General features: G+C 35.0%; 1 protein-coding gene across 1 annotated transcript in view; it reads right to left on the reverse strand.

Annotated features, from left to right (window-relative positions):
- The window catches only part of ntn5.L (netrin 5 L homeolog), a 72,254-nt gene extending 45,671 nt beyond the window's left edge, over positions 1-26,583 (reverse strand). Inside the window, 1 exon segment of the mRNA NM_001112872.1 lies at positions 26,414-26,583. The gene's annotated coding sequence lies outside the window, so the exon portion shown is untranslated.
- Positions 26,584-27,132: the final 549 nt, after the last annotated feature.

Below are 27,132 nucleotides of genomic sequence, written 5' to 3' on the forward strand. Positions count from 1 at the left end.
GCATCAGACAGTGCCTTCTGCACCATCTTAGATGATCCCATGGGTGAAACTAGGAAATCGGACATGATGAGGACACCTGCCTTTATAATATTCATGAGCTTTCCATGAAGATATCTAAAATACAATGGGCAAAGACTCAATGGAAAAGGTTCTAGTAGTCACCACTTCTTGGGTCCCTCTGTGCATCCCTGCGTTCCTGCTACACTAATAACCTGTAAACTGAAATACCTAACCTGCAGTGGTGCCCAAGACATGAGCAGGCATCTGAAAGTGCCTCCTGCAGACCTGCACCATCTTATATGATCACATGGGGTGAAACCAGGAAATCAGGCACGATGAGGACACATTTAATGTATTTATAATATTCATGAGCTTGCCATGAAGATATCTAAAACAAGATGGGCTAAAGCTCTATGGAAAAGCTTCTATTCACCACGTCTTGGGTCTCTGAGTTCAGTCATGCCTTCCTTGAAGATTAATATCCTATAAACTATTCATGAGTTCTAGGAATATCCTAAAAACCATTAAAATGTTATCTTTTTTTAGATTTGAGTTTGAGACCTATTCTAAATTCCAGTTTTATGTTAATAGTTTTTGAGTTCCCTGGAACTGTATGGCTTATACCATATGCTTCCTGATTTTGAACCTGAATATAAATATTATATCCCTTAGCATATTGCATCAGTACAATATGAGCAGAATATCTCATGTGATGTACAGCAACTGAGAGCAGCAGTAGGAAAAACCTTTAGTTTATCAAATATATTTTCACTTCACTTTTGTTCTCAAAAATGTTTATTTTTTTTTATCTTATGTTTATTTTTAATTTAGAAAACTGTCCTTATTTCACAATATAACAAGTACTTACACTGTGAGTTTGGCAATACTGAGTTTTTTTTCCCCTGGATATCCAGTAGAGTGTCAGCTAATTATTTAGTTCTAATCTGATAATATTATGTTTGTTACATCTAACTTGAATTCTAGCTCCAGCAGCTGTCTTGGCTCTCAATATAAAGATTTGTTTTACTCTTTTTTTTTTTAAGTAAATTAACTCTTCATGATGTAAGTGGCTAGAGCGCATGCAGAGGATTAAAAGAGAGCTAGTGAATACAAATGACAAATCATGTTAAAGACACTTAAATGGTTCATATTTTTACACAAGGGGCATGCTGGGTGAGCAATTGAACACTACAAACTAAATGAGGTGGTGGCATCCAGTCAACACTGGGGCACTTTGTTCCCAGTTCTACTCACGCTATAAATTATACAAATTTTCATGCTGAGCTCAAGGGTAGATTTACATCCTTTTTATTTATTGTAGTTAATTGGCTCCATTATGACTTTACTCCCGTTCCCCCATGCTGATTGAGCCAAGAGATGGGTTCATTTCCTAGCTGTGTTTGTTTGAATAGGTTTTTACTTAGAAATGTTTTGCTGTGGCAACACTCCAAACGATTCAGTTGAGAAATAAAATGAGATTGTGAAGGAAACCTGGAGATAGCTACAGATGCTTAAAACCTAACCAACCCTTAGGGGGGTATTTTACTTGTTTTTTTCTCATTATTTTAAAAATAAAAATTCTACCTAACTGCCAACCACAATTTGGCTTGGTATAATAAAAATTCCAAACGAAAATTTTACATGCGGGAAAAGTCGTGACGAAATCGTGCAACATTTAGAGCTGTTCAACTTTTTCGAATTCCAAAAACCAGCATCAAAATGTCTGAACCCCATGAAGATCTGAAGTCAAGAAACATTTTCCAGTTGTGAAAGGGACATCTGCCATTGACTTCTACATGCCTTCAAGAGGTTTTAGCTGGAGTATTTTCAGATTTAGATTTTTAGTTTGGAGGATAATAAATCTAGAAAAATGTGAGATTTTAGTCCACTAAAAATTAATTTTTTCCCCCTTTAAATCTCGCCCATAAAAATTTAAGGCTTAATGAATAGGCCCTTTACTATCTGCTCCATTAAAAGATTACATGTTTTATTATTAAACTGCTAGGTCTATGCTTAATTTAATTTGGATTTTTTATCACAGTCTCCTGCTCATATTCTAATTATTTCTGTATTACTGAGTAACAAACACTGCAAAATACTCCTTTTTCTAAACTGTGAACTTTTGAGGATATTTTCCATGTATAGTCCATGTAAGATGCCTTCTTCGGTTTCTAGGCCAGCTGCACTGACTTACTGAAAGTTATTCAAACTGAGAAAAAGCATTTGTTTTCTGCATATGAACAACAGCAAATGTAACCACATATATAGACATCCCAAAGAGATGTCAAGGGAAGTAATGAAACATCATTTTGCACCAGGTCTAGTCACCCATCAGCAGGAAGCATTTAGTAGTCAATAGATCAGTTGTTAAGCATAACTAGTCCTTAACATTACCCCCAAAGATGTTTCTTTCTTGGGTGAGATGTGTTGATACATATTTAGCAGACAGAAATCCCAGTTGTCATGTGTTGTGCATCTAAGGGTAATCTCAGGTGTTATGCGAACAACAAAGAACCAATTATGAAAAATCTCCTTCAATAACCAGCGTTGATCACCTGGTCCTGTACTTGGGTTGCACCATTCTGTCAGGATCAGCAGAGACTAGATGGCAAATATTATTGTGGTCTAAGGACTGGACATTCCCACTTTTTTGTTTTTGGATGATGTGTCTGATACAGCAATAGTGCCTGCTTCATCTGTACAGGCATTGGACCTGTTATCCAGAATGCTAGGGACCTGGGTTTTTCTAGATACGAGATCTTTTTGTAATTTGGATCACTATATCTTAAGTCTACTAAAAAATAATTTAAACATTGAATAAACCCAATAGTATTTTTTGCCTCCAATAAGGATTAATTATATCTTAGTTGGGATCAAGTACAAGGTACTGTTTTATTATTACAGAGAAAAAGGAAATAATATTAAAAATGTGAATTATTTGTTTAAAATAGAGTCTATGGTACATGGCCTCTCCATAATTCTGAGCTTTCTGGATACCGGGTTCCCAGATAATGAATCCCATACCTGTATACACATACATATTTTATACATGCACACAAACACATTGCACTGGACATACAAGAATGTGTCATTTGTTTTAGCTAGTATCGTTCACTAATAGAATTTCTAAACATATAAATAAGCCTCTCTGTTTTAAGGCTCTGGTCCTTTAAACTCAACCCAGACAAGAAAACAAAGGAAGCCAAAAGTGATTACACGCATCTCTTCTTTGCCTTACAAGCTTTAAAAAAAGACATAAAGCATTGTCTCTGTGATATACAGTCAACGCAAAGAAGTTTGAAAAGACCTCAGATCTGCAAATAAAGTGATTGTGTAAACTGTTTATCTTAGAAGCAAGTTGGTGCTGGTTGTGATATCTCCTATTGCTCACTTAATGATGTTTGGGTAATAGAATAACACAGATCTAGTGAGCTGTCCTGGAAACATGTCTTGCACATAACAGACATTTCTTCCAGCACCTACAGCCTTGCTGTGTTGCCTCTACGTGATTTATAACAACAACTGATTTCCCTGCCTTTAATGTTTTTTTCCTCATCATTCAGGGTCAGGGTGACTTCTTCTGCAGTAAAGCAAAATGATACATCTGTTGGCTGGTGAAAGTTAAGTTGAGGAGTTTGCTGATACCTCTGAGTTGGCCAAAACAGTGGTTATAAACAAAAGGAAAGCGCAGCTTTCCAAACTTTCCTTAGCAATGTCCTTTTTCACTTGTGGCAAATGCCTTTATATCTGATCTTTTGGTTAATTTCATAAAAAATTGTATTTCCCATTTGGTTGCTTCCTTTTTGCATACTTATTGCATTAAATATTCTTTTACAAAAACAACAAAAAAATCATGGACAGACTGGATGCGAAAACATAACATATGACATATGCACAATTTTATTCTGCCACCAGTAAATGATTTTAAAGGTCCTTATGCCTTAGGGGAATCGCGTTCAACCTTTCGATATTGTTAAAAGACATTCAAATGTCTTGGTTACTTTTTGGTTACTTTAATGTAACTTTAAGATTGAATGCATTGCCCATTAAAGGAATGGTTGAGGCCTTGTCTGAAGAATTATAGTCAAGTGAAGGAACTCAAGCATAGGCCTAATTTAGAGAAAATGTATTTTAGCAATTTCATTTAGTTCATGTAGCTAAATGGCATTTTGTGGAATGTTCTGCAAAATATTCATTTATTATCTGAGGATGCAGGACCCATCATGTATTGCATTTTAATAGACTTCGTTTCTATTTTGATTTTTTGATTTTTTTATAACATGTTTCAGGTATCACTAAATTTATATAATGTTGGACAAGTTGATCACGTGCAAAAGTCATTTAGAAGGCTTACAATCAACATATTGTACTAGTCTATTCCAGAAAATGTTATACCCTAGAAAAACCAGAATGTTGTTAGAGTAGGATCCGATGAGAAAAGGAATCATAAGTATATACATGAATTCAAGTCTAAAAGAGTGGAAAACATTTTTGAAGAAAAAATATACCGGAAAATTAAGAAGAGGACCCAGCTGGGAGGCTAAAGTCACCCTACAATTTAATTAAAAGGCAGAGGTTTGAAAAATCATGTATAGCAAATGGAGAATTTAGGGGCAGATTTATCAAGGGTCGAATTTCGGGGGTTAAAAAACCCTCGAAGTAAAATCCTTCAAATTCGAATATTGAATTTGAAGGATATTAGCGCAAAAGGTTTGATCGAACGATCGAATGAAAATCGAAATAAAATCCTTCGAATTGAACAATTTGTACAATTTTAAGCAATCGATCGAATGGTTTTTATTCGATCAAAAAAAAACGTAGAAAAGTGCTCTTGAAGGTCCCCATAGGCTAACATTGCACTTCGGTAGCTTTAATGTGGCGAAGTATGAAGTCGAAGTTTTTTTTTAAAGAGACAGTACTTCGATTATCGAATGGTCGAATGGTCGAACGATTTTTACTTTGAATTGTTCCAAAAATTACTTCGAAATTCGAATATTTTTTCATTCGAACTATTCACTCGAGCTTAGTAAATCTGCCCCATAAAGTTGAAGAGAATGATCTCAATAACTGGCATATTTATACTCAAAGAAAGTTCTATACCATTAAAATGAAATTATCAGAAGTTATCACAGTAGCGCAGTAAATAACAATGTGTAGTAAACATATAACAGAGCATAAGTGGAAAGTAAAATAAGCCTAAAAAAATCAGCCTGTCACACAGATGGGAAATTGGGAATGTATTTGTGAATGGAGTCCATTGTTCTGCAAAGACTTGGGAGAGTGCCTGCAGGTGTGGAATTTAGTGGAATGGGAATGCAAGGGTAAGGTACAGAAATCAGGCAGCATGGAAAGCATGTGTTATTGTTTCACATAGCAATGTTGTTTTTCCTGAAAAAGTGCAGAGTGAAGACATAAAAGAAGAAATGTGTAGAGGATAAAAGCAGTCTGTGTTTAAGTCTTCTCCTACAATTGATCACCAAACAAAGAATGTATGGGTTTCCAATGAGGGACACTGGATAAGCACTCAGCTATGCAAAGTATGCAAGGTGTCATTGCTGTCGATAGCAGTTGATAGCAAGGAAGGGGAGATGAGGCTAGAAATTTGGGGGTGGGGGATTTAAGCAACAACTTGTTGGTCAGTATTGGCAGTAAAATATATAAGAGGTATAAATAAATATATTAGAGGTATTCTCAAATAGGAGCAGATAAGAGAGGAAAGTGAGCGGACAAAAGATGTTTCAACTGTAGATGCACAGAGTAGGGTTTTTTATGTAGAGTCCATGCATCTACCAACTTCAAGAACAAATCAAGAACATGTTTTTTGTCCAAGAAAGAGAAAAATGATCAATATGTATGCTAACCTATAATAAAATGACAACAGGAATGGAAAGGCAGAAATATGAGATAAATACAAAATCAATTTAGCCATAAAGTTGTAAATTAATTTTAGAGATTTTCAAAATGCTTATATGTTGATAATCCTTACATCTGCTAAGTAAAATGTATATGTCAGACAAGTATTTTTGTTTTTTTTATCAGCATGACAAATAGATACAGCATAATATAATTCGAAACAAATAAAAATAAAAACAATAAAATGTTTATAATTGTTTGGAATATGTTAAAGAATAACTAGCATTTCTGTAACATGAAATGGAATGTATGTATAGATGGATATATTTATTTACTCCATGCTAGTAAATACTCAGAGATGTATATATTTACAGTTTAATAATGGCAGAAATAGAGGATTGCAGTCAATAAAGTAACAAATATTAAGAGGCACATGTGAAGAGACATAGAAGAAAGGAAGTCCCTTGCCCATGGAATATTTAGTGTGAGTATGCATCAAAATATACATTAATGAATAACATAATAATCCTTTTTTGAGATACAGTTGATGATAAGTGCTTACATTTCTACACATGTAGGTTTCCCTAGTAAATGGCCCAACATGTTTTCTTTGCAAAGGACTGACTTACAGTGTTACAGTAGGTGACACTCAACTGTGGAAACCATATCTTAAAGCCAAACCAGGGAATTAAAGCTTTTTATAGGTCAGTTGACTGTACACTGTTATGGTGTAATATCCTATGTGCCGAAATGGACCATTCTGATTGTCTTCATACAAGTAACTGCCAACAAATTGGATGACTGTTTTTGTAATCAAATACAGGTTTGCCCTTTTATTTTCATCATGGTATTCGAACACTACTCTTTAATCTGAAACATTTGCTGCAGGCAACCACTGCCCTTAAATATTTCTCAGAAGACTGACATCAGAAATCTGCAGTAGGTGGATTTATAGTTGCATTATACTTTATATTTAATAATGAGTAGGTTTAAAGGAGATGCAAAGCAAACAACAAGCCATTTAGTAAGTGCAACCCCTGGTGAACCCCTCCTATTCCTGGCACTGCTTATCTTCTAGATAACTTTTCCAGGGGCAGAAGCCTGAGAATCATGGTTAACTGCTGATGTCACCAGTGGGCAGACATCCAAATATGCAGGTGACATGCAGGTGATATTATTGATCCTAGAGACTTAGGATCTAGGTAATGCTGCTATTTATTGGGTTGTAAGAACTGCAGAAAAGCTTGTATCTCTTTTTGCATTATTCCTAATGAATACAGTGCCAGGAACATTTTTGTTGGTGATATGGGTGGGAATTTATGGCTGTATCTGTGCTTTTAAACCAGCCTTTATACATGAAATGACATACAGATTTAAGGAAATATTTTCATGCAGATGCATCATTAAGGAGAAAATGTTCAAGATGAACTTCAGTCGTTTTGTGAAAGGTTTTGTGAAAGAGAAAGTCTGAGGGCCATTAACCAAAAACCATAGATCCAAGATGTAATAACTGCACCTGTTCAGTGGCTGCTGAGTACTGAATCAGCTTCATCTTCAAATTAATTCAGCTTTGAAAAAATGTCCCAAAAGTTCAGAGCCTCTTGTAATGATCTATAGTCTATAACAAAAAATGTTCCACACATATGTCTACTAGAGAGCGGACCAAGAAAAAAATAAAACTTAGATTACTCATCTTCTCAGGCCAATAACCCTGAAAGGATATTCCAGCTATCAAAAATGTATATCGACCAATAAGTGCTTATTTATAGGGCAGGCAACTGACTCCAGATACTCAAAACTATAGCCATTATCGATGGGGCTTTGACATCTGTCTTTAGACTCAATCTTTGCCTAGCATATCGACATAGCTTGCCCCTTGTGTGCATATTCAAAAATGTAAATAAAATCCAGCACCCATTACATGCACTTCCTGGGTGAGATCCGCATACCTATTATTTCTTTGGAAAGACTTATACTGAAAATTTAGTGAAGAAAAAAGGATTTAATTCTTTATTTATACCTTAAACTCTTAAAGTATATTACAGTAATGTAGATAAGTACTAATCCATGGACTACCATAGAGCTGTATTTTTCCCAAAAAAATATTAGGCAGGATTAAAATAAAATGATCAAAATTTCTGTCTGCTACCAATAAAAACTAAAAACTACAAAAAAAATGCAAAAAGGAGCTTTCTGCATTACTCCTTATATATAATCTAACCTTTTTAAATTTTCTACAATAATAAAGCAGTTATTTTCTAATCTAATCATAGCTTTCTCCTATTCTTTTACCTTTATTATGTCATCTAGCACTTTAATACATTAATGTATTAATAAACAGTTTTATTTCCTATAGAATAAAGGTTCCTGTTTGCACAGAAAACTTTTGGTTTCTGATGCCATAGTTCTGGCATATACCGAGACCACCACAGGCTGAGTATATTTATATACATTCCTAACAGTTTTTGTCTGTGTTCTTAATGTGACCTCTAAAACCTCCATCAACTGCCATTCATTCCAAAAGAATAGCACTTTGATTTAGCAACTCTTGAATATTTTTGTAGTATTTAAGAAAAATGTTTGTCCTCCTAACAAAAGTGGATATAACTCACATGCCTTAAAAGTAGTAATTTGCAAGTAAACTGTTTTGGTTCCTCTGAAAAGATAGCTAGTTCCAATGCTTTGAGAAATATAAAAGGGCTGGGTAACCTTTAGTCTGGACCATTTTTCTTCCTCTTTGGTCTTTTGCTCTTTGGAATTCATTTGGTGGAATTAATAGTCTGCATGGGTGGAATTCTGTGATCCTGCCATATAGCAATTTCTTTTATTCCATTTTATATTTTCCCCCATCATAGTTGATGTTTTATTTTTTTAAAAAATCAATTCGAATTTTAAAGGGAGAGCATTTTAAAAAAAATGCTCATTCCTCACTTGGTTGTCATCTAATCATTGCATGTAAAAGTCATCAACGAAACAAAAGTGGAAATCTGAAAAAAAAACTTCTTGGCTAGAAGCTAGAATTTAAATTGCTGGAACCACAAAACATCATACACTTTTCTGACTTATCTCATGGCTTCATTTATTCTCTTGAACAGATACAGACATTTAAAAGAATAAAGGATTTAGGTACACAAGTACGCATTTACTGAAGAAGGGTCCCTGGATTGTTGACAAATCATTTAAAGAAATGAATTGTTGTTGAAATTTTTTTTTAAACTTAATTACAAAAAAGTCTTTTAAAATAATTCAAATAAACAACACTCATTTTTTATTAGTAGAATTAACAAATGAAAAAGAATAGAATTGTAACTAGTAAAAAATCTCAAGGATGTTCCTAATGAATTCTTAAAAAATAAATTTTGCAAAAGTAGAAATCAATTGAAATCTGCCAATGTGTTCTTGATAAATGACCAAAGGACCTCAAGTTGATAGACTGTGCAGCATAAAAATTGTCTACTATATGAAATTGTTTTATTTTATTTATTGTAGTCATTGGCACTTGTTCTAGTGCAGGCGCAGCTATATGTTTTATTTCTGTATTAAAAAAAAATAACTCTCAGCTAAAAGTTCACTGAGCAATATTATCCGTACTTCTGATTCACTGACGAAGTACAGTTAAAAAATATTCCCTCGGTTCACAAAAATTAAGGAAACAATTTCATGTTACATGAACTGAGTTAATAGGCAGAAGCTACGTGAGCCCTGTGCCAATAAGTACCCGTCACTTAAGTAAAGCTTAACTGGAAATCGGAGTTAGTTTCAGGCCAATATAAATTTCACTTGAAACTCAATTTAGCTTGATTATTTTTCTTTCCTTCCTTTCTTTTATTACATACTTACACCTATTGATGATGTAGAAAAATAAATCATATTAAATTGTTGCTTAAAAGGGAACAAAATTTAATTTGTAATTACATTTAAATTCCATAATTAAGTACATCACAAACAACAATTTTCTTTTTTTCCAAACAAATCTGTTTATAAATGTAAATCGCTGAATGTGTTGAATGGATAAAGGATAAACTATTACAACACAACCACTAACTTTTATTTTTTTAAAACTACAAATCCTATGTACGTTGGATAAAAGTCCATGTAATTGTTAAAAGTACTTCAGTTTTGGCCGACCTTTTTTTTTACTTGTTGGCTGTTTCACAGTGATTGGACAATATGCCAAAAACATAACCAATGGAAAATACTGTTCTCTGTGAACTTCATCTACAGGAACGCATTATATCACAGTAATTATAATATATAAGTTCTAATATTTATACGTGCCTGGAGAAAGACTGTTGCCTTGGTATATAAATATATACAGAAACAGGTTAAACAGGCATGGATTAAAGGAATTTACACGATCATTAATTCTGCAATTTAGTCGACAGATTTCTTAATACTGAAACCTCTTGAACTGTGCTAGTGAATTACAGATTTAGGATCTACAGCTGGAGCGAGGAATGCTTAATTTTGTCCACTGACAAACACACATATTACAGTGTGAATGACCCATACATCATACTGACACACTGAATGTAAGACATGCCATCTGAAAGATGTAATATTCCAGAGTATTTTGTGGGACCCGACCACTTGGACGAATGGAAAGGAACTAAACCAGAGCTGGTAGATATTTCTGGAAGCTGGATACGGCCAAAGAATCATATTTCCGCTGCACCATTTAATTTGTGATCAGCATTGTTCTACACGATTTAGTATTTATCTAACCATGTCCAACAAGCAAATGCTTCAAGGCAAATGATTCAGGCTGCTTGAAAACCTCAAACTGTAATGTGTGGTTTTAGAAAGACTTTTACAACCAATTAGAATTATTTTTCCTCTAACATGAACCTTCTGTAATTGCTACTTTACTACAATAATATCATTTCCTACATTCACACTTTGCTACCTTAAACAGTTTATCTGTAGAGCTATGGATTAAACATTTAAAACAAGACATTTTAATTTGTTATGTTATTGATTCTCATCTTATACACAGCACAACAAACCTGGAATATTTTGTCAGTTGTCCAAAGTACACTCAGCTATTCTATATTTAAATGTAAAACTATAAAATGCGCTTAAGCTAAAATATACTGTATATGATTTCCATAGATATAAACTCACAATTTTACTGAAAGACTAAATAGTAGGATCCCTTAGACAAAATCCCCTTTTTCACTGTTGTCTGAATTTGATGAAAGTTTGCTTAGCTTTGGAACTGGAGGGCCATTGGGTGGATTATTATCTATAATATAACTGATGCTTGGAAAAACACAGTATAACTTCCATTACAAAAGGTTGTCACCCTAGGAAGATTAGGCAGACTAGTTAATGAAACAAAAACACATAGTTCTCCCCCCAGTTCTCAATTTCTCCTCTGCTTTTGATGCCAATATTATCATCGCGATGGTAACTGCTCTCCATGTTGATGGGCTGTGCAAGTACATTGGAGTGTCTACCATCTTGATGCCAAAGCTGCCAACCTAAATCCCCCTATTATTGTGCATGTGTGGGAAAATTCCATGCATGTGAAAGAACACTTGCAAATGCACTTCAAATTTGAAATAGAAAAACCTTAAGCTAGACAGCCAGGGGATGAATTTGGCACACTAGATCAGCCTTTGGAATGAGGCCATCTAAGGTGGCCACTCATCCTTTTAAATAAAATCCCTATAAGATCCAGGTTGGTAGGTCTGATTACTAATCAGTTAAGATGGATACTACAACTGAATAGCAATCATCCCAAAAACACGTGGAGTAGTGAGAGAGGAGGCAGCTCTAAAGCCAGCATACTCTTAGTGAGAGTGAGTTAAATGATTTGTATGGTTTAACAGTACCAATAAAACCATTGGCTTATAAATAAAGTCATGTTTTACAAGGTATGCAAACTCATATAAAAACAGCCCGTATACAAGGAAAATAGGCCAGGAGCTGTTGCTGAATATCAAATATATATATATATACTAGTATGACATACAAAAAGCAGCCTGGGGACTGAAGGGGGGCCCATTATGCTGAAATATGGCCCCAAACTGAGGAGATGTGGCATTGAAGCATAGTGGGTGGCGCTTATCAGTAGTCAGGGACCATGTGTGCAGCTTATCACTAATACAGACCATATTATGATGCATCAGATCGAACCATACAAAATAAATTGACTTTTTGATTGGGACAGTGGTTCTTGGATGTCCAAAAAGAAATCTCAAAATAGGGTTTCACTAATAAAAGGGTATATCATGCGTACGCGAGAGAAGCTTCTAGTCTTCCCTATAAAGACAACAGAACTTGTTTCATTCATCATCCCACAGTAGTATTGTTCCATGTTTTATAGGCACAAACAGCATAAATACATTTATTATGGGGGAAGCAATTCTCAGGCAGCAGTTTTTCCTAAACTAGAACTCATAGAATTCTCATCAAAAACCAAAGTTTTCAAGTACTACAGGTAGTTTCAACAATGCATGCATCCTCTGAATTAACCACTGGGTTCCATTATTGAAATAAATTACCCAATTAGTTCACATTATTATTATTCCTTGAAATGAGTCTTTGTATGTGTTTACTGATCTTTAATCAATGGCTTCAGAATTCATTATTTTGGTCATATTTATTAGTTTATTGCTCAAGTATATTTTTATTTGGAGTTGGGATGTGGTAAACTAATATAATATAATAATATGTATATATATATACAGGTATATATATATATATATATATATATATATATATATATATATATATATATATATATTTGTACAGAAGCAACAGCTCAAAAGGTAAGTAACATGCTTTGAATTTGAGGGAAACTATACAAATAGTATTTCAATTAATATTTGGTGAGCGTTGTTAGGTTTGGTTTACTTTAGTTTGCTATCCATAGGCTAAGACAGTTTAGATGGTGTTGCCACCAATGAATTATAGCCTGATATGTACATCCTAAATAATTGTATATCAGTCCATTGCTGTTGGACTTTTGCTATAATCTTTTTTGTTTATGTAAAATACAATAGAAATGTGTTAAATACCAAATAGTATTTATACTTTTATGATTTAAAGTATAAGATACAATTTCTACAAACCACAATACTGTATAACAGCTTCATTGTGGTCACATTCTGTGCAAGTAACGGAGGGTACGAAACACGTATTATCAAGGTGGATTATCATGGGGCTTTTATGTAAAAACTGTTTACATTTGTAATACTGAATACATGGTGTAATTTTCAATTTAAATTGGAGTTATGGGACAATTTCTTACGTTTGTTGTGATTTATGTCCTTGGAACTGGGGACAGAATCCTGTTTACTCTGGCTCTAAGATTTGACAGGCCACATGTATTTCCCAAAAGGGGGTTTGATGGTTTTGGGTGTTCTGTGGATGACCATGGAAGGCAAGAAACGTGGAAATTTGCATGGATTTTTACAAAAAGAAATACAGTAGAACACCCATTTTACTTTTTTCAGGGAACAGAAAAAATGGTGTAAAATCCAGGAAAATGTAAAATCAGGGAAATGTATTATGCATAATATATGGGTGGGACCACAAAACAACAATGTAAAATGAGGGGAAACTTAAAATCAGGGGATATAAAATGGGGGTTCTACTGTATGCGTTAAAAGGAATGCATAATGCTGCCATACAAAGCCTTATTATCTATTTAAAAAAAAAACTTGACAGGTTCCATTTTGCCTTTATTTTAATTGCACTATAATTGCCTATAAAAACTAATATTTGTTCCAAATATTAGCTTTTACAAACAGCATGTATTTAAATGAATATAACTGTGCTTTTCATGCTTTTCTCTGAACATGTATACCTGTTCACATACTTGTTAGGAATGAAATCAAATTCAGAACTCTGTTTCTTCCAGGTTGGATTTAATCACTTTAGTAACTTCCATTAGGAAACTTTTTTCTTGAAGAAAAAACATTAAAGTGTAGGTATCACATGTCTGGTACATGATTTATTGCCAAATATATCCGTTGTTATACTGGGATAAACTTTGGAAAATATTAAGCAATGAGATAAATTGAATATGGATATAACTGTACAGGGCATCCATAAAGTGTTGGGGGGCCTGATACACTCTTGTTCATCATGAGTGCAATGAATAGGGCTACTGTTTTGTCCATCATTTTAATTTATAAAATGTATGGTGTTTTTTGCTTTTTTCTTAAACAGTTCAAACAGAGGGAACTTAAGCTACTGATCTTTAGGTTACCAGCGCACAGAAAAATACCCCGCTTAATGGATTCTGTTTATCTGTACGCCAGAAGTGTCACAACAAAGGATTGAAGAGAGTGGGTTGTTTATTTAGAGCTCATTATCTTTATTTTAACTAACTCAATTAATTAGAGGGATGTCAGTAACTGTGAGAGAAAAACAAGCATCCACCACAATTAAAACTACTAAGAAAAACATGTATTATTATTTATTTTGCATATGTTGAAATGTGTAAAATGCTCCTTAAAAACTAGCTGTATAATGCTTCTTAAAAAACAATAATAGTCTAGTAAGGGGAGCCCAATTTCCTTCTGGCACAGGAAATCTTCAATTTAATTTCTTTCCTCTACTTTCAGGGACAATTAGGGGCCAATTCACTAAGGGTCGAATATTGAGAGTCGATATTCGACTAGGAATTAAAATCCTTCGACTTCGAATATGGAAGACGAAGGATTTAGCACAGATAGTTCGATCCGAACGATTCGAAGGATTTTAATCCAACGATCGACGGAATATCCTTCGATCAAAAAAAGTTAGGCAAGCCTATGGGGACCTTCCCCATAGGCTAACATTGACTTCGGTAGCTTTTAGATGGCGAACTAGGGGGTCGAAGTTTTTTTTAAAGAGAGAGTACTTCGACTATCAAATGGTCGAATAGTCGAACAATTTTTACTACGAATCCTTCGATTCGAAGTAGCCCAAAAAAAACCTTCGAAATTCAACGTTTTTTAATCCTTCACTCGAAGTTAGTGAATCGGCCCCTGAATGTTATCAGCACATGCATTTAATTTAGAAAATTGTTGCTTTGGGTTAACAAAAGCATTTTGGCAAGTTTTGGAATGAATCAATTTTTTTAAATAATTTATGAATCCATTCAGAAATCTTCTAGAGCCAAAAAAGTAATTTAGCTCCATAATGGGAACCAAGGCTTGAGTGGGCTATATCTAAAACGGAAATAAATATTTTGAAGTTCCTTTATCTCTATGAAATAATGAAAGAGCATTGGTGAAATATGTCGAACCACTGTCCAGTAAAATAATAGCCTTTTTGTTTAATATGTGATCTCAGCTGTCAGCTCTTTAAGTATAATGAACTACAATTCTTAGGATACTTAGCCAGCCTTCTAATGACCCAGTGTGCTAGGAGTTATTTAACATCAAAACTTTCACTGCCATTTTTGCAAATCTTTTATGTATCATTTTGATATTTTTATGGATTTGTAAATACTTTCTATCATTAGAATATTGCCTAATTTTGGAATGAATACATAGATGTAATGTTTGGGTTGCTTTAATATTAACACTTTAATACAAAATAATGCTTGCTGAGACTGCTTGTGCCAGAAGTAAAATGTTGCTTTTGGCAGGTTATCGCAAGACCTCATTTATTATATTCCAATGGGTAAATATAACCTGTTGACAGTTGTGTTCCTGTTGTCACATTACATAAATGATCTGATACGGAGATAAGGAAGTACCACCGCTATACAGACAGCATAATCCTCTCCTGATTAAAGAGATATTCATGTTTCCATGATTTAGCGAAAGCTGGGCCCTCGGTGTAATTACTTAACCTTCTAAGCAGCCATCATTACTCATCTTAGTGCCTCAGAGACTAATTGAGGTGAAACAAATCCGTTGTCCGTTCTTTCTCTTCCAGATTACTTTACGTTCCAAAAAATCTAATATGTATTAAATGTTAGAATTTAACATTCATTTAAATGGAGAGTAACGTTTCTGTGTACTGGCATATCATAATGGGGTAATTATGTTGCATTAATATAGACTTTATAAAGACTTTAATAGAATAGAAATTTTAGTTGCCTTAATGGTACAGAAGCCACTACTGTCTATAGAGAATTTTGAGATACACAAGCAGAGTGAAATTTCAAGGAACTTACATGTTATAGCTGTAAATATGCAGAGAGTGTTAAGAGCATATCTCTCTTGCTCTCTCTTTTCTCACTCTGCGGTTGCCTTGTGATTTCACTTTACCTTTACCCTGTTTCTTTACTAACTAAATTACAGGTATGGGACCGTTATCCATTGGGTCCTGGGGTTTTCCAGATAAGGTATTTTTATGCGAAGTACCACTACAGTCTATCTCCTTCGATAACGAAGTTACACAGCGAACGTTAGTAAATTGGCGAAGTCACGCTGGCGAATTTTCACCTGCGTTAGTCACTTCGCCCTTTAGTAAATTTGCCCCTATGGGAGATAGCCTTCCTGTAATCCTATACCGGTATCAATTTTCCCTATCTTCATCAGCTTGTTGCAATCATTTTCTCTTTTTAATTTAATTTCCCCCTTTTCTTTCAGCTTCCCATTTTTATTCTAATAAAATCTAAACTGCCTTTTACTGAGTAAGATGTAAAGTTCAAGGCATATTTGGCCTATCTACTGTGGCTGTAGCATCAAAGCTCCTATGGAAAGGTTGAGCAGTTACAAAGCCCTAGAAATTAAAATAAATACAAGCCCCACCAGCCACCAAAGCTACTCCTTATATTTATACAGGCTACTCCACTTTTGTATGAAGAGAAATGAAGAACAAAAATGATACCCTTGGACTTAACCAAAGCATTCTTAGGAGAAATTACACATCGTCTATACAGTACATAAATTTGTACTGAAATTGTTAATTTACTATAAATAAAGGCTCTTGACTTGAATATGTGCACAGAATTTTTAACAAAGCGAAACGGGTCAAATTCGCCCATCCCTAATGAATACCATAAACGTTATTAAAATATCAAAATATAAAAAGTACAAATGAAAAACAAATGCTGGAAGATGTGCAAAAAAATTCAAAGACCTCTATAAATTCAAGTTTTTCAGACATTTACTAGAGGAAAAAAAATTAAAAAGTCTGAATGGGTCCAAAAAGGTCCAATAATAAAGGTTCAATAGGATCAGTGCAGTTCCCATTGGCTTCTATTGGACCTCAACTGCTTTTGTTTGCCAAAGTTTTGTATTCATTATTTTTAGAGTTTTAGAGAAATTAAACAACACCTGAATTTTTAGAAAAAGATTACGATTTCTGGAAAAAATAGAAATCCGAATGTGAGTAAATAGCCCCCACAGTGTTAGAACTGTGACAATGTATTCAAACTATGAAGTTTATAAAACTTGAGGAAAATTACAAGCTAAAAACAAAAGGAACCTCCAAGTAGTTCGTTTTGGATTCTGTGGCAGAAAGAAAATTGTTGAGGCAGAAAATGTCCTGAATATTTGGCAGCAAAACCTTGACTAGTTCTATCAGCTCACCACCTGCAAGATAAGTCAACTGTAAACAAAGAAACAATTGCAATCTAACGATGAAGAATGAAGAACTATTTACATAATATTCCCAATCTTTTTCCACTGGTGATGGGTTGCTCAATACTTTGGCAGGTTCTATGAACCTATATCAAGCTCACCCACAATATTGTCTATACTGGTATGGATAAATATCCGCACTGTAGCAGTAACGCATGGGAATGTGGCGCCGATTTATTACTTTAATAGCAGTAGGGTTCACATATTGAATAAAGATGCGAGTAGTACAGTACATTTATACACAGGTGGCATATACACCCCACTCCAGATGTCTTTTTATTTGTCTGTTAAAAGTGAGGAAATTCAAGCACCCCTTTCAAGTAATCTCTAAAGTTACATAAATACTCAATTATTTTATATATTATTCTGTTTTAATTAAGTTATTCTTAACGATTGTTGCCTGGTAAGTCAAACATTTTTTTTTTCCACTTATATGTTAACAATTAATAAATTAAGCAAACATTTCCTTTGATCAAACTGCATTTCAGATAAATAGAAGTTTGTGCCGCAAACATTTTATGTACAGCCCTAACAATGTTACATCATGTGTGACATCAAAGAATTATTGTGAAATTAGAGAAACTGGTATAAGATCTATTATGCAGAATGCTCGGGACCCGGGGATTTGGATCTACTTGCCTTAAGTCTACTAAAAATCGAAATAAACCCAATCCCAAATGGTCACCCATATGGATTTATGCATCTTAGTTACCATCAAGTAGAAAGTATTGTTTTATTATTACAGAGAAAAAGGAAATCCCATTTAAAAATTAGAATCATTTGCTTAAAATGGAGTTTATTCCTGATAACAGATCACAAACCTTACACATTTGTTCTTCTGCCATTCTCAACTTCTCTAAATAACCACACACCTCAGCATATTTATGCCCTGCTAAAGATAAAAGGTCTCATTTACGAACGCAGGTGCAATGTACCAAGTGATAAAACAGTAGCAAATTGCCATGTTACTTTTTACCTAGAATGTCAGAATTCCAGTGCCATTGTCGGCACCCACTCAATAACGTGCCTGTGTTTTGGTAAATCTTGTGAAAGTTGCAGCTCAATTTTTTTGTAGTGGATATTGCTTCATACCCAGTGCCCCCAAATGCATGGCATTAATAATGGCATTCATGGGCAATACACTGTATGCAACTTAGAAACAAGTTAGGCACAGTCTGTTAAGGGAACCCTCAAAGTAACACCTTCATAATTCCAGGGTTGCCTTGCATTTCTGTCCCCAGTACTTTGCACCTTATAAGCAGTAGGCTGAACGAAAACAGAGACACTCAAAGTGTTAAGGTTCATGTATAGGCACAGCTACTCCTGCTAATATTTAAAATTGTCAATTTAGTGCCTGTTACTTGCACTTGTAAATGAGACCTAATAAGGTTTATTGTTAGCTCTGGAAATATGGGTCTCGGTTCCCTAGCACCTGGGATAATGTGATAATTTGGGACATGTTTCCCTTAAAAAAAAGATACTTATGTAATTTGATATTAAGTTATTTTATTATATGAATAATATGCAGAAGCTTTTATACGGCAGACATTTAACAATCCTAAATATATTTTTCTCCATATTTCAATTATAATTCTCATTCCAGCTCCCATCCTTTCTAATCTTGCAAGCAGAAATGAGGGTGGAATGTGCAAATACACACGGAGCTCAATGAGTCCTCATCACCATTAATTGCTCCCAAGGAACTCATTTTCAAAACGCTTAAGAATTGTCAGTCGGGCAAAAAAACTTTCACAGCCAAATTGGGTTGCGATGCATTCCCTGAAAATAAACCGTTTTATTACGCTTTCTAGAGTTTTTCAATCCCATTATACACATTAAGCTTAATAATAGTTAGAAATTGTGGGCTTCTTCCTAAACCATTTTAATGAGATTGCATCTGCTGTAGGGTCTAATATTACTGAATAGTGTAGAATGTACAAAAATAAGCTAAGTATATGCATTGTGTCAATTATGAGTTCTGCTTCAATGCAAATATCTTTCAAACGTTCTAGTCAAAATTAACTTCCAGTAATGGGAATCCATTCAGCTGCCTGAGGTTTTCTTTTGAGATTGTACTATTTTGACTTTTCCATTATTTCCCACATTAAATGGCCAGCAGTAAACTTAGCAGGAAATTTGACAAGAAAAATTGTCGGTGCACTTTTTGGCATTTTTTTTAATACAATTGTTCACAAATATCAATAAATATTCACAATGCAGCACCAAGACCAGAAAATAAGTGTATTTAACTTACTCTTTTAATTTTTTCCTTTACTATTAAAAATACACAAAAATAAATTTGCCACCTGGAGATTGACACCATCAGTTATTTTGTAGGGACATCAATTCTTTTCTATAGGGACTTTGTTGAATATTATACTTTGATTTCAGAGTAGAGGACCTTTTAAAACTTGGCTATTTATTATATAGCCCTCCCTCTATGGAAGGAGCCATGCCACCATTTTTTTCTGTAAAACCTGCCGTTTTTCTGCAAATTTAAGTCAGCCAGAAATATTATGTGAATTATCCAGTTGAGTAGCATCACTGTTGGCTACTGCCAATAACTCAGCATTAAGGAAAAAGTATTGAAAAATATTGTCAATGGATTTTCAACTTTTTTCACCTAATTTATGGCAGTTTTTAACAAACTAGCTCTAATCATCAAAAGCAAAATTTGCTATGCAAGCAACATGTCCAATCAAATTTCTAAGGGGTGAATATGTGACTTGTATCAATGCCCTTTGAAATGTATTTTCCCCTTGAAACCCAAATAAATAACCAACCAAAATGTCCATATTGAAATAAGCCAACCTGGAGATGTATTGCTTTAGTTTTGTATTTTCTTTTGCTAGAAGAAACCAAAAAATGAATTTCCTCTGTCATATCATTTTACTTATACTTCCTTCATTTATTACATATGTATAGACAGAGAATATGTGCATGCAAGTGTGTAAAATATTTTTGCTTGCCCAAAATACTGTATATCCCAATCTGCAAATGTGCTGACTACATTGGACAATAATCACATTTGCAATACCAGGCAAAAGAATGCAATTCCAAAAAAAACTAATAATAAATAATCCTCTGACAGTCAAACACTTCTTATTTATAAAATACATGACTGTTGTATATTAAAGTATATATATAAAATATTAAAGATGTTTAGATCTTCCTTTAATGAAACATTTCCTTCTGCAGAACTAGAATTCTATCCATCCTCAGCCAAGTGGCAGTTGTGCTCTGCCCTTACAGGGAGAATATAATAAAACATATTTCTTAAATAACTGGGACATGCTTTACATTTAAACTTTTAATTTTCAGTGCTTTTTACCTTTGTTGTTGTTTTACATATATTATTTTATATTTAATATTATTTTATATATATATATATATATATATATATATATATATATATATATATATATATATATATATTCTTTTGAATTCTCAGGACCTGGAGTTTTCCGGCTTAATGGATCTTTCTGTTATTTGGATTCATTCCTTAAGTCCACTTAAAAGACATTTAAACCTTAAATAAACCCAATAGACTTGTTTTGCTTCCAAAAACTATAAATTTTATCTTAGTTGGGATCAAGTACCATGTACTGTTTTATTACTGCAGAGAAAACAGAAACCCTTTTTAAAAGTTTGGATAAAATGGAGTCTATGGGCGTTTCCGTAATTCTGAGCTTTCTGGATAACGGGACAGCAGATCCCATACCTGTATATCAGTATCCAATAACCAATGTCCCTTTGGTGTGCCTGTAGCCGTATATTTTAATCTGACAGTCAGTACCCGCCTAGTTGAAGACATGTGTAATAGTCATAGTCAAACATAATAGAGACTTCTCCAACCTTGACCCGTCTCACTGGTAACAGCTTCCATAAATTGCATTACAGGACCCCCGGCCACTTTAGGGATTCAGGAACTGATGTTGATCTCAGTGTACGGGGGCTGATGCACTTGTATAACTGTCACTCTCTTTCCCTCTGAAAGGAGTCAATGGCCAGGCTAGAAAAAAATGCCATGTTCAAGGTTTAGAAACGTTGCCAAGATTGAAGGAGGTGGAACCCTTTGAATGCGAATGGCCGGTCCCCTCTTACAGTAGACTTTCTCAGGGGGTAAGCGAATGCGAGGACACGCCGGCGGCATTTATATGCAGGAAACAGGACCATTTCTGGGACCTCTCTAGTGTTACTAAGTTACACAACATTGTTCTGATTAAACTGCTGTGAAATCACTCAGTAAATGAGTGTCCTTCCTAGAAACACAACAAAGACTCCCATCCTCTTCACAAGTTTAGTTATACGCACCCAAATCTGAAGAAACTGGATTTGCCTCTCTCTTGTGAGCAACGTTGGGTGCAAGTAAAAGCACAATGCACAAAGTAGCAACTCATCTGCTCAAATAAATATTTGAGGGCCCCAAAAACTTGACAAAGGTTATCTTTTCATTATCAAATATCAACTGACCAGCAGTCTGGGCCCTGTTGACTTCCAAGGCCTCCACAGCAGCAACTGTTTGGCTTCCGCTATTGTGGTAAATGTCAGGCTTTTTTTTTGTTCATTACCCCCTTGAAAGTCAAATATTTTGTCAGGACATATATAGGTATGGGACTGTTATTCAGAATGCTCAGGGCCTGGGGTTTTCCGGATAACGGATCTTTCTATAATTTGGATCTTCATACCTTAAGTCTACTAGAAAATCATTTAAACATTAAATAATGTCTTGCCTCCAGTAAGGATCAATTATATCTTAGTTGGGATCAAGTACAAGGTACTGTTTTATTATTACTGATATACAAGAAATCACTTTTAAAAATTAGAATTATTTAGATAAAATGGAGTATGGGGGATGGCCTTTCTGTAATTAGGAGCTTTCTGGATAAGGGGTTTCAGGATAACGGATCCCATACCTGTATTAAATTAAGTATTAACAAGATGATAATTATTGGCAAACTCTATTACTTTAAGAAAACGAACAAGTTATTGTTTTATTATTACGAAGAAAATGGTAATCCTTTTTAAAATTTGGATTACATGGATAAAATGGGAGTCTATAAGAGACAGCCCTCCCGTAATTCTAAGCTTTCTGGATAATGGGTTTCCGGATAACAGATCCCAAACCTGTGCAGGAAACCAATCAAACCCTATGTTAGACCTAACTGGCTCATAGACTGAGCCCCTCCAGCCATTTTTCTGTTTGCCATTGCAGCAACTGTGAGAGAGAAGTTCTATTTGTGACTTTGGGAAGTGACTGTGGTTGTGGAGGAGTTTTTATAATATGAAGATATGTCAGCTGTGGTATTTTAAAGCAAGGATTTCATTGATATCATCCCCAGCTGTTGACGGACTACAACTTCCAGCATCCTCTATTGTGTAGTTGTAATTCAACAACAGCTTGGGGAGGCTATACAATTTTATGAAAACAACAAAATTGTTTTGGACAGGGGTATGTGAACTTATATAGAGTTATTTAATGTTACAGCGGTGGATGAGACTCTATTACCATTTACAAACATTCTTCTAACCTGAAAAACAAATCTTTTGTTAAACTACAGCTCCCAGCAGATCGAGGAAAAGCCAGGACTTGTACTTAGCAGCTGGAAGACCACTGATTTATAGCCTGATGACTGGGAAGACCTTCAGAAAGGAAAAGCTTTGTTCAGCTTGCGGAACTGCAGCACATGCCATGTTATACATCCTACGTTCTTCTATGGACACCCATGTGTTACATGCACAACACTTTAAATATAAGAACAATGGCTCAATTCTATGAATCATTCTACATGATTCCAGCTGATTCAAGATCTGCACCCATGATTGGCCCAAGTGCCACTATGTCTGTCAAATCCCTGGAAATGATTGTATTACGGTATACGCATTGCCATATGCTTTAGTCTGTCTTATTTCAAGACCATAAGGAGTTAACCATATTTGACACTCAATACAGTTCACTGCAAATGGTCTTAAAGCATATTCATTTCCACTTTACAAAAGGAGTAGCTGTAGCTTTCTGAAGAGGACTGCAATATGATAACGGAGTTTACCTGTAATGCATGGGCAGCAGGTGAGCAGGTGTTCTCTAAGCTGTGAGTTTTTACAATGGATAGGGAAATAGTGCTGCTATGCCTAAACCCACCCAAAAGGAATTTTCACAGATTACAAAATACATATTGTAGTGCTTGCTTTATATTCTATGTGAGGTCTTTTATCTACCAGGCAAGCACTTACTGGATAAACGAGGATGCAAATTTTAATTAAATGAATAACATTGTGCAAAAAGCCTTATGAATTTCATGCCTAAAAGGACAAGGGGCACATTTACTATGGGTCGAATATCGAGGGTTTATTAACCCTCGTATATTCGACCATCGAAGTTAAATCCTTCGACTTCGAATATCGAAGTCAAAGGATTTACCACAATTCGTTCGATCGTTTCATTGAAGGAAAAATCGAGGATTTTAATTCATCGATCGAACGATTTTCCTTCGATCCCAAATTGCTAGGAAAGCCTATGGGGACCTTCCCCATAGGCTAACATTGTATCTCGGTAGGTTTTAGGTGCCGAAGTAGGTGGTCGAAGTTTTTTTTAAAGAGACAGTACTTTGACTATCGAATGGTCGAATAGTCGACCGATTTTTAGTTTGAATCGTTCCATTCGAAGCCGTAGTCGAAGGTCGAAGTAGCCTCGAAGTAGCCAAAAAAAACCTTCGAAATTCGAAGTATTTTTTATTCTAATCCTTCACTCGAGCTAAGTAAATGTGCCCCTTAATTATGGGCCTTGTTTCTGGTTTATATCTGCTCCCTACATTGTAAGTCCTTGAGAATGTGCACCTGGACCTCTATGTACCATTGGGTTAGTCTATATACTTCTTAGACTGGTCCTGCATGATTCAAAAATATACTGTACATTGAGGTCGTTTAACTAGCAGAGAATTCCAAGGAAAATGCTCGAATTTATATGAGTAAGCTCTTGTGAGCGGCACCTTCCAATCCTATTTTTTATTCTGTTTACCCTTTGATAAATGATTGTAATTAATATACATGACTGTAAACGACTCTGTAGCTTTCTAGCATCATCTAAATACATGAGCTTTCTAGCCCTTAAAAAATAAATGATAATGATAAATAGCCTGGTGGATCTAGAGTGTAGTATTTATAAAAATAATTCAATATCAGAAGAACCTGAGTACTGCAGTTTAACAAGCAACTCTACACACCTTTCTTGCCACTAACGTGAGTGTTCAAGTATCCGCCCCGACATGTACACAGAGCTGTTTACCCTATTCAATTGGAGTTAATGTATAAACTGCACCAGCAGACTCTACTAAAACCTTTAGACTTCAACGGGAGGATTTAACAAAGTTTTACTGCAGTTCAAAAATTGAGTGTTTGGTAAGAGTGAGCCCTAAACAAACAATTAGTTATGGTCTGCTGATCAAGCTGCGAGATGTATATCTGACCGCACGCCTGTGTATCGGACAAATCTGCACTCACTTCTGCGGTTTTGCTTAATGCTTCCATGGGCAGTTAAATACGACAAATACTGTATACGTTTACAATACAGTGACAACTTGAAATACACAGTAACGGTCGGTAATGTGCATAATAATAATAATCATCTATATGTTTTCTCTCCCTTTTATTTAATTTTTTTTTTTAATTTGGCTGGATTCACCTTAACCCTTTTCATTATTATGATTAGACACTGCTTATTAAAGGAAGCTGCTTATTAACAAGCAGTTATTATTATTAACAGTAATGATACAAAAACAAACCCAGAGGCCCATTCCTAATTCTCCACTTTAAGAGGGTTATTTATCAAGGTCCGAATATCCGAACCTCAAATAATTTGTGGTTTTTGGTGAAAATAAAAACGTATACATTTTTCGAGATTTATTAAAGTCCGATGGTCTAAAAACTCAGAATCCGAAACCCCGGCATCTAAAAACTCTCGAGGTCCTGTATAAGTCAATGGGGAAAGTCCCAGTGTCTCCGCTGATGTTGGTGCTGATATCTGATGAGTTTGTGGTTTCTACGCAAAAAACTCAGAAAAGTGCAATTTTTTTGTAGTTTTCCGATTTTTTTGTGCAGAAACAACAAACAATTCAGAGTTTTTTGGGGAAAGCTCTGAAGTTTGCCCAACCCTATTTTTCTGACTTTTTTCTTCATAAATAAGGTCCATTCGGGCAATTGGAGTTGCTCGGATTTCTAACTTAAAAATACTCATATCAATTCGGACCTTGATAAATAACCCCCTCAATATTACAGCAATACTGAATTCATAATATATAAATGCACCTGCTTTTAGGCAAGTTCAGACATGGGATCCCTTACCCGAAAACCAATTATCCAGAAAGCTCCAAATAACGGGAAGGTCCTCTCCTATAAGGTTCACTTTAAGCAAATAATTCTAATTTTTATAAATGATTTCCTTTTTCTCTTTAAAAATAAAACAATACATTGTACTTGATGATAACTAAGCTGCACAAATCCATATTGGTGGCAAAACAATCCTATTGGGTTTATTTAATATTTCACTGATTCTTAGCAGGCTTAAGGTATGGAGATGCAAATTACGGAACGATCCCTTATCTGGAAAACCCCAGGTCCCAAGTGTTTCAGATAAAAGATTGTATAGCTGTATTAGTTGTATGAGTATAGGTAATGTAGCAAGCTTTAAATAAATATAGGGGAACTATGGCGTTTATTTCTTTTTACTCTAAATACCTTTCTGGGACAGAAAGTAATAACGACTCTCTACATTCAGCTTTTCAAAGCTTGATGAGTAATTTTGCGATGTAAATTGAGTAGCTGGAAGGACATATGAATTAGTCGGAACCATGACATGCATTTAAGTCTGTTTCCGAATTTTACAGAACAGGGCACAGAATACCTCGAAGGTGGTATATAAATAAAACAGCTGCTAAAGTAGCCAAAGGGTTAAAATCAGAGGCAAAAAGCAGGACAATGAGTATGTGCCAAAAGGTAAACAGGACAAAACATTGTGTGTCACTTACCATTGTGTTGACATCAGTTTTTCGCTGAAGTGTCCAGTGCAGTTGTTCTAAATTTCTGTCATTTGGGTTAAATCACCCATAGCCCTGCTATTACTTGCAAATGAAAGTTTCGCCTCTTTCACTTCATCTCTAGGAGTGTGTCACATACACACACATATACACACACACACATGCACAGGCTGATCTGGCCAGCAAAGATCTCTACTGCTTATTCCTCTCTTCCCCCAGAGTTGATTGGAGAGCTCAGTCTATGCAGAACGGTTGGTTTCATTTGATACTGGAGCCGGTTGGTAGAGCCATTCAGAGCCTCTGAGTAATTACATCATGGGAGGGGAGGGCTAAAGTTAAAGTAGTGTGTCTGTCTGAAAAAGGGGGGGGGGTGTAGTGGAAGACAGATGGGAGAAAACTAGCAAAGGTGATGGTTTGTAAATATACAGTTGGGAGGAAGAGCTCATGTCAGTCTTAATAATTCCCAGTTGAACCAACCATATGTTTGTCAGTCCAGACACTGGTAGTCTTATTTGCATATATTTTAAGATCATCAGTCTGTAGATTCTTGCCGTTGACACTACCAGCTGCAGAACAAATCTGTGTTTAGCAATAGATAATGGATCCCATCATATGATGCAACGTGGTGACGTCACAATCCGTAAGATTTATACTTTATTACCAGTCAATACATTCAGGTATGAGGATGTCACTGTCTGCAGCAGGAATCT

This window comes from Xenopus laevis, chromosome 7L (assembly GCF_017654675.1).
Source record: "Xenopus laevis strain J_2021 chromosome 7L, Xenopus_laevis_v10.1, whole genome shotgun sequence".
In the NCBI taxonomy this organism is placed as follows: domain Eukaryota; kingdom Metazoa; phylum Chordata; class Amphibia; order Anura; family Pipidae; genus Xenopus; species Xenopus laevis.